The following is a 9559-nucleotide window of genomic DNA, read 5'->3' as shown; positions in this document are numbered from 1 at the left end:
TTTTGTGTCCCATTGTTCTGATTCTTTTCTCCACAGTTTGTTCCTCCTCTGCCTCGCCCGTCGACTCGGTTGCTTCGAGCCACGGGGTGTACCATCTTCTCGGCAGCAAGGGAATTCTTCAGGAGAACAGCTGTTTTGGGCTTTCTGCCTGTTTATATATAGGCTTCCCACTTTACAGCTTTAACTAATGGGATGAGGCAAGGCACAGTTGGTACTTCCCTTCTTACACTTTATAGCCAAGATTTCAGTTACAAAGGGGATTGGTTCATTGGAATAGTAACAATAATATTGAGGGTTTATTCCTTTGGTAAAAATTTCCCACCACTCATGGGATTCTTAAATAATTTCTTGTTTAGACTCTAATTGCTTTGATTTTCACTCAGTGAGAGTTCTTTGGATTTTCCAACACTGTGTGCAAACCCCTATTGAAGGGTATCCACATTCACAGTGAGTCCACCATTTGTCCTGGCATACCATACACTTGGAACAAGCAAACAGATAACAATTGCGGTTCAAATTATTACACTTAATTCGTATATCTAGAGTGTTTATATCAACATATTTTCTATATTCAATATTGTGTGGTTGCATGAGTTTAACAATTTCCTTTAGTACATTTTGTATGCTTCCATATATAATATACGAAGAGAGAAATAATTATTGCAAATATAAACAACAATACACACTTTATACCAAAAGGTAATGCGACAAAATGATCAAGCAAAGTTTTTATCATTACTTTATCTTTTCAGGGTTATCTTGGTGTCACCTGGAGTACTGATTACTTTCCAGTGGGGTCTTGTCACTGGGCCTTTAACGCGACTGGCATGAGTCCATCCACGCTCAGCAGTCCGGACAGCTGTTTCTGTTGTAAGCAAAACAAGATAAGGTCCCTCCCAATTGGGTTTTAGGGTTTCTTCTTTCCATGTTTTAACTAATATCCAGTCCCCCGGTTTGAAAGTGTGAATTTTTAAGTCCAATGGAGGTCGTTGCACAATCAGCCCATGTTCCCAAAGTTTGTTACGATGCTCTGCTAATTGTGAAACATATTCATTAATTACACGATCTCGAATTAAAACATTTGTTTGTGGACTTTCAATTCTATAGGACATTCCATATACCATCTCAAACGCTGATATTCCTATATCTGCTCGGGGTCTGGTTCTGAGTATTAATAGTGCCATGGGTAGGCACTTGATCCATGATAGTTTGGTTTCTATCATTAATTTAGTCAAAATAGTTTTGATTTCTCCATTCATCCTTTCAACTTTTCCCGAACTTTGTGGATGCCATGGCGTATGGTATTCCCACTTAATTCCCAAGTTTTCTGCTAGATCTCTAACAATTTTTGACACAAAATGTGTTCCTCTGTCTGAGTCGATTACATCAGGTACTCCATATCTAGGTATAATGTGTTCAAGTAATACCTTAGTAACCTGGTTAGCAGTTGCCTTGGAGGTAGGAAAAGCCTCAACATAATGTGTTAAATGATCCACCATTACTAATAAATGTTTGTAACGCCCTACTCTGGGTAGTTCAGTAAAATCCACTTGTATGTGTGAGAAAGGTCTGTATGCTGGGGAACGTCCTCCAAGAGGTTTTTGTCTCGTGTTGTTTCGATTAACCTTTTGACAGGTCTCGCAGGCTGCTGTGACTGTCTTTGCTATATTATATACGCCTATACAGGCAAACTGTTGATTGAAATGATCAACTAATGCCTGGGTTCCCCAGTGGGTTTTACTGTGTATTTTTGAAAATATTTCGAGTGCTATGCCCTTCGGCAAGACTTCTCTCCCATCTGGTAATATGTACTTACTATCCCGTTCCTTAGCTCCCATTTGTTCTAGTTTTTCCTTTTCTGCAGACTCAAAACTCAAATTTTTACTAACAGGTACTGGTTGTATAGTCAAAATCGTATTATAATTGCCTGCCACTCGTTTTGCTTCTATATCAGCTGCGTTATTTCCCCTGACTTGATAATTTGTACCTCGCTGGTGTCCCTTTATATGTACAACTGCTATTTTATTCGGCACTTTCAATGCCCCCAGAACTTGCCGAATTAATTCCGGGTGTATCAATTCTTTTCCTTGTGAGTTAATAAATCCGCTTTCCTCCCATATTTTTCCAAAGGTATGTACCATTCCAAACGCATAGCGTGAGTCTGTATATATAGTTCCATCCTTTCCCTTCAGTGACACTAATGCTTTCCACAATGCATACAGCTCACAGGCTTGAGCTGACCAGCTGGCACTCAGGGGGCCTGATTCTATTGTCTTAAATTCTCCTTTTTCCAACTTAACGATGGCATATCCGGACAATCGTTTACCTTCCACTATTCGTGATGACCCATCTATAAATAATACTTCTCCACATTGTAGTTCAACAATTAAATCCCGTCCCAACAGATTAAATTCTGCTTCAGGGACGAGCAAGAGTTCACCCATTCCAAATTTATTTTCAGTTTCGAATATCACATTTTTGATTTTGCTTACTTTAAAGGGTTCTCCTTTTGCCCCTATTACTTGTACTTTTTCAGAGGAAGTTTTACATCCCTCAGGTATTTGCCTAATAGTCGATTTCTCAGCCCCTGTGTCTACTAAAAAGGTGAACTCTTGTTTATGGGGACCTATTTTTAACTTTATCAAGGGCTCATGTTGACTCCGGTCCCCTAAAATATAGAGCCCCTGACTCTCCTATTCTGCTTTCAATATTTCCTCATCTCTGATCCTTTCTCTGCAATTCTTCTTTATGTGTCCCTTCTTTCCACAGTAAAAACAACATCTCTGTTCCTTCTTTACTACTGCGTTCTCTTGTTTTATTCCAGCAGATCTGTGTTCACCAGTCCGCCCGTTGCGATCCTCTCTGACAGCTGCTACCATCATTTTTACTTGTCGCTTGCTGCTCTCTTCTTCCCGCCTTACGTAGACTTTCTGAGCTTCCCTCAATAATTCATCCAACCCTCTATTTTGCCAGTCTTCTAGCTTTTCAATCTTTTTTTTTTTTTTTTTTTTTTTTTTTTTTTTTTTTTTCCTGATAACTTCCCATGATTTTGCTACAAACTGAGTTTTTAGGAGCGCTTGCCCTAAAGGGTCGTCTGGATTTACCCCAGAGTACAGTTGAAGGACTTTCCTCAGTCGTTCCAGCCACTCAGTAGGGCTCTCATCTTTCTTTTGCATTTCATTAAATGCTTTATTGATATTCTGGCCACGGGGTACTGCTTCTCTAATCCCCTGAATTACTATAGTTCTCAGATCTTGCATATGAGTTCTATGCACTGGATCCTGATTATCCCAGTTAGGTCTTTGGAGTGGCCATTTGATATCTGCTTGGGGTTTCCTGGGCATGCTGAACATCCCACAGTCTCATTCCTGCTCGTCTAATCATATCTCTTTCCTCGGTAGTAAATAATTGACCAAGGATAGATTGCATCTCATCCCAAGTATAAAGGTTTGGTCCCAAAAATTGATCTAATCTTTCTGCCACTCCAAGTGGGTCCTCAATCAAGTTTTCCCATCTCGGTTCTTTTAAAATCTCGTAGGTCAGCCGAGTTTAGGGGTACAGAAATATATCCAATCATAGGCTGAGGTCCCCCCATGGGCATTTCCCTTAGAGGATACATCTGAGCTGCCCCTTTTTGACTTCTAGTCATGCGTCTAGGAGGAGGGGAAGACCCTTGTTCCGACTCCGGTGGGGGAGTGGGAGCTCTGGGGACCTCGGGAGGGGCTACGGGAGCAGGAGGAGGAATGTAAGGAGGGGGGGGGTTAGAAGGGTTTCGTCTAACTCTTCCTGCTTTTTCTTTTGTTTAGTTTTTACTTCATTCAGTGGGTAAAGTTTAGCTCCCGGTCTTTTTATCCATACTTCCGCATACTGACTCTCCTCTGGGTTAAGGGTTTTTTTTTTTTATTATTGACCCAGAGGTTTAATTGCTGTCTTACCCAATCTTCTTCTGACCCATAGACTGGCCAAAAGGTATTTTTAGAAATCTTCTTCCCTCCCCATATCTTAGTACAGTATTCTATCATTTTCTGCTTATCTTTCCCTAGGGTTCCAGGGAAATACCTCCAATTGTCTAAGACATATGCCAAAGGGGTATTCTTAGGTACAGTGTGTACCCTTCCCATGGGAGTCGAAGGCTTGCTGCCCTTCGCCCCCATCTTCTGGAATATCCACAAACATACACTCACTCACTCCCCTTGTTCCTGGCCCAATCCCTCGCGGGAGATGGGAAACGCAGTACTTAAGAGTCCACACTCGCTTGGTTCAGTATATCGAACCTCTCATTCGTTATATTCCAGGAAACCCAGTCCCGCCCGAACGGCAAACCTGCGAGCAAATTCGCAATATACTTACGCGTCCTGCGTCTTCGTCCGGACTCCCGTGCACAGAATTTTTATGGGATCTTACCGGTTTTCTCCTTTGCTCACTATTCTAGAATTTAGGTTCGTCGGTAAGGTTGAGGTAGGCTGTCAGTCGCGGGGCCGCGGATTGCCGCGGGGCGCCTCCCCGGAGGACAGAAGCCCACCGTTCCTTATCCGAGTCACGGCACCAGGAATTGTTATAAATTGAGACCACAATGGACTATAATTCAATCTTTATTAATTATAGCAAGTAGAATATGAGCAAAGACAGCGCTGGACGGCAGGGGAGTCTGCGCTCCGCCAACTGCCGTGCTGAGTAGTTCAAATAGTCCCCTTTTTATACATCTTTACTTCCGTGCTCATGAGGTAGTGGAGGTACTCCGCGCATGCTTCAGTTGTTGTTAGGGGGGTCGTTTCCTGCCTCCTGGTATTTGTTGAGGCTGAAGTAAGAAGTCTTCCCTCTTTGTCTCATAGTTGATCTTTTACTCATATATCCTTATATGGGCCGTCTTGTCCTGTTTCTTGTCGCTTCCTGGAAATCTGGTAGTTATCTTGCATGAGCAGTATCTGGTTAAGTTTGTGTGAGTGATTACAGTTATCTTATCTCACACAGGCGGCGTCCAGTGGTTGTTTGCATGAGTGGTTTCTGTCGTCTAATTTTACATTGAGCTTAACATAAATCTTAATAAACAATACCTTAGTCCACAGTTTCTCACACAAACTTGTTATAATTTTCTCCTTCAATAGCTGAGAAACAGGTTATTAATACTTAAATTCAAACCAGTGCAGGAATAACAGTTTAATTTCTGTTGTTTTTAAATAATGTGTTACCAATAAACAAGCGCAAAACTTAGGCTAAATCAAAAGAAGACCTCATAAAGCACACATTGTTTAGCTCCCTTCTTAAATATTGCTAGATGTGTTTGGAGGAAACTGATCTTATAATATGTTCATAAATTTTAAACAACTACATCTATATATTGGAACTATTTTCCATATTAGTTGGTAGCTATTTGCATGTGCTGCAATTTTGAGAAATGGTGCTAATATTCAAAATGCAAGTAAACCACAAAATGTCCAGAATTTTCCAGTCTCATGATTTTATTTAAGCTTCACTGTGTTAAGGAGGAAAGGCACTCTTCATGAAAATTCCAATTCCTTGAATCTTGTTGTGAGGTATAAACATTTCCCCTTTCTTGAAGTCGAGAGCTCTTCTGTCTTCTGGAGCAGCTAAAAACCCTCAAAAGCAGAATACAATTCCATTTGGTTTGCTTTGGTTTAAGTGGCATTGATTTTTTGGCTCTCTGGAGGATGTGACATGTCCCAGGGACCAATGAGGAGCATAGAACTTTGTGGAAGGGATGAAAAATCAAGACTGTCAGAAAGGAAAAAAAGAGGGAATCAGTCATAAGTGGAAAAGTACAGTACTGTGTTTAATCTCACATGACTTCCTTCATTGTACCATTTGTAAGTGGTATGTTAACTGGCTGCAAAGGGGATTTGTCTGATAGGGGATCAAAAGAAGTAATATCTTAAACATGACTGAAAATGAAGCAGCATAGCTGAAGAGGACAATTAGTAGAAGGTCTATCACTTTACTCCCCATTTCTGAATGGTACTTGGCTAAAGGTGTAGACCTTTACTTACACCTGCCTGACACACAGATGGAGTTCGCTCTACTTACTGTTGTATTTTTTAGTTGGAAATATTGCCTCTCACATGGGAAGATATAGTAGATTTAATGCCTTTGTATATATTATGGAAGGTTCTCCACAGATCTCAGTCCTAGTCATATATTTTAAAGGATATTAGAATAATGTCAGTGTTTTAGGGGCTGGGATTTAAGTGACATCCTTTTGATCACAAAGCATTTCTCTCTGGGTGCTAGAATCAGTCATGGGACAAATACCTCCCGTGCGATTAAGAGGGTATTATTTCTATATCTCTACTATTTCCATCTATTCCATCTACATAATGGAATATTTCTTAGTCAGTTCATACATTTTGACATTAAGCAGAGCTATAAAATTACAGGCTTATTCTTAGAACCTATTATACCATTGTACTTATACATGTATGCAGAGGTGGGTAAGTACTGAGATAACATTTCTTGATACATCAAAAGTGTTTATCCTGTGTGTTCTTGCTCTATTGAGCTCATGTGGTCTCTGTTTGAGTAAGACTCTGGTAACACATTCAATGTGTAGATAGATTTATTTGAGGTAGCATTTGCCACTGATGGTGGTAAAGATTGTCCGGAAGAAGTAAGTGTACATCTGAGCACCTGTGAAGTGCTCACTTGTGATAGCCACTGCAAGAGTGCACATTTCTTTTGTCTTCTGTACACACTATGCACCAGAATACAATAAGGTCCTTTAAATAATGCGTATACAAATGCTGTCTTAGCCAGAGGTTCAACCTTTCATCGGATATTTTTCTGTATTTCACCTATAATTGACTATATTATATGGAGGATCCACGGGCATTCAACAGAAACTGTATTGTTTTGATTTTATTCTAGTATGGATACTACCATTAAAAGAAGTATTTCAGTGTGACAGTAAAAAAGGAAAATATAAAAATACAATTTGCATTTGGAAATAGCATACTGAATTAGCTATTTTTTATGTAGAATCAAGCAAATCTTTATCACTTAAGCCCATAGAAGAAAAAAAAAAAAAAAAGGCATCATCACAGTTGTAACTACTATGATGAAAAGAAATGAAATTACTATGCAAAAAATTGCCTTATAATCCCGGAAAGTAAGTAAAGTTGCCTTCACCATTTGTTGAGATTCCATTTTGAAAGATGGGATGCTTTATGTTGCAATTTTTCCCTTGTAATTCCCACTTACAATAAAATATAAACCATGTCAGTCTTTAAAAGCAAAACCAAAAAAATGCCTTTAAACTCTAATGATTATATTCCATTTTAAATTACTTTTTGTCAGTGATGCCTTGCATTTCCAGATGGAAGATACAAAATTATGTGGTGAATATGAACTAATTGATTGTGCCCAAAATTAAAATGTCCTTGATTTGAAAGTCACATGTGGCAGTTGCTCTGGTTTTAAAGCTGCCCTGGCATATAAAGCAAGAAGGGACAATCAGTCAAATAAGCTGAGTGCAACAGCTCCTCACTAAATAGGACATTTTTCTTTTTGACATCCAAAGTTTGGTGTGCTCCGGAGTGGAAGTATATGATAACAGTACATAACATGCTGTTAAAACCAAAAGTTTTAACACTTGTAAGTCCCAGAAGTTACTTAACATATCCAAGTGTACTCCCTAGCTAGGTTTTTGTTTGTTTGAAACTAGCACATATTCAGAGGATAGTGATCTTTGTCTTTAAGGCATGTTTCTTTTGCCAAAGTTGTCTTTTCTTTTCAGCAGCCTAAATGCTGACACAACTTGCTCAGAGAATATTGGGAGGAGAGACATGCACAATCTTACTGCCTTTCACAAAAATGTACCATGTAAACATGGAGTTTATTTTTCTGCTTTTCCAGAGTCAAGTTCAGAACTCACTTTTTGACAGACCTTTTCCATAGGGCAAAAGCTGATGGACAGTATCATAGAAATTACAAAAAATTGATTTATCTTCTAGGGCAATCTAAGTAAATTGGTCAGGGAGAAACTTAAAAATAAAAGTGAAATTCTGTGTCATATTCCAGAAGGTTTTAAAGTGGTATGTAGTTCGTGAATGTGCCAGCTGTGATAATTTCCTATATAAAAACAGAAGACATGCCTTTGAAGATTGACAAACCTGCACATATGCTGTCCGTACATACAGGTTTACAGCAGCAGTTCTAGAAAGAGCAGGTAGGAGTTTGTCTTCTGTTGGGATTCATATAGTTTAATTGGTTTTTTTCACAGTGAGAAGTATGTGTCATTTCAATTACCTGAGACATTCCAGGGACATAAAATAAAACTCTTAAATTTTTACATTGTTTTTGATGAGTTTGGTGATAGTTTAAGTTCAATAAGCTGTTCAATTCCCCTTTAAGAAAGACAAGGATTCTTTTCAAACTGAAAAAAACAACATTATTGTCTTTTAGAAATTATATTCCTACACACAACTGGGTAATGCTCTGAAGTTCTCTATGTGCAAATGGATATAAATGTATCTATCAAAAAACAATCTTAAAATGTGACTTATTTATGTGGAGATTTCATACAGGTGACCTAACATAACAAATGATGCCTAAACCAGTGGATGGCAGTCAGGAGAGATCAGTTCTAGCTTTGGCTCTTCCACTGACTTGTCCTTGAAGAATTGAACTGGATATGTCTTCTGCCTTTTTTCCCATTCCGTCTGTCCAGCCTATTTATTCTCTTTCAGTTGGTAGTAGTATTAGGCACCTGAAAAGTGTTCAGCCCAATGGGTCCCCAGTCTTGACTGGAGCCTGTAGGTGCTGCTCTAATGCAAATAATTGTCACTGGAGTCATGGAGAATGGAGAGTTTTTCGTAGAAGTGAATGCTTTGTAGATGTAGATCTGTGAATGCAGTAGGCAGTCTTTGAAAGCATAAATTTTTTTTTTCTTCCCTTAGAGTGCCTTGTAAATCATAATATATTTCACACTACAGTTCCAGTCCCCTGATTGTTCTACCTCTGAATCACTGTATTCAGCACGTTAATTTAAAATAGCAAAGCAAAGCTGTGCAATAGAAGACTAACACATCAGCCAACTTCTATAAACCCTTTCTACACCCAGCTAATTTTGCTCACATGAGACCCAAGTTCTGGATTAACCACACTGTCTACAGTCAAATGGCCTTTCCATAGGCCTACATGACTCTCAGTGGGCTTTAGTGTTGTTCTGCACAGTAATAACAGGTTAATCAAAAAAAAAGAAGGAATTCTAAAGATCAGTACCAAAAAGCCACAAAAGTAAATTTTTCAAGTTCAAGGAAAGGAGAGACATGATCTTTATCTTATTTGTTTCAGTACCTGGCTCCCAAAAGAGCTATTTGTGTCATGTACATTAAAATCAACAAAAAGCCACAAGAAAACATGAAAAAATTATACTTTGATATGGCTTAAATATTAAAACCAGTATTTATTAATCAAACACGCTTAAAGTATACAAGTGAAATTAAAATCATGTATTGAAATGAGCACAGTTTCTTCTCATCAGACACAAACTACGTAGAATAATTTTGATCACAGAAAACACCACTCTTCCTTATTGCTTTTTTGT

General features: G+C 38.8%; 1 long non-coding RNA gene across 1 annotated transcript; it reads right to left on the bottom strand.

Moving 5' to 3' along the window:
• Positions 1-542: 542 nt before the first annotated feature.
• LOC141931132 (uncharacterized) lies at positions 543-5068 on the bottom strand. Its single transcript, XR_012625499.1, has 2 exons — positions 4351-5068; positions 543-865 (listed from the first exon to the last, which is right to left on the bottom strand). It is a non-coding gene; the product is annotated as an uncharacterized LOC141931132 (long non-coding RNA).
• Between the last annotated feature and the right edge of the window lie 4491 nt (positions 5069-9559).

The sequence above is a fragment of the Strix aluco genome, chromosome 1 (assembly GCF_031877795.1).
Source record: "Strix aluco isolate bStrAlu1 chromosome 1, bStrAlu1.hap1, whole genome shotgun sequence".
In the NCBI taxonomy this organism is placed as follows: domain Eukaryota; kingdom Metazoa; phylum Chordata; class Aves; order Strigiformes; family Strigidae; genus Strix; species Strix aluco.
The sequence above is the reverse complement of the archived record's forward strand: the minus strand, read 5'-3'. Positions and strand labels throughout refer to the sequence as shown.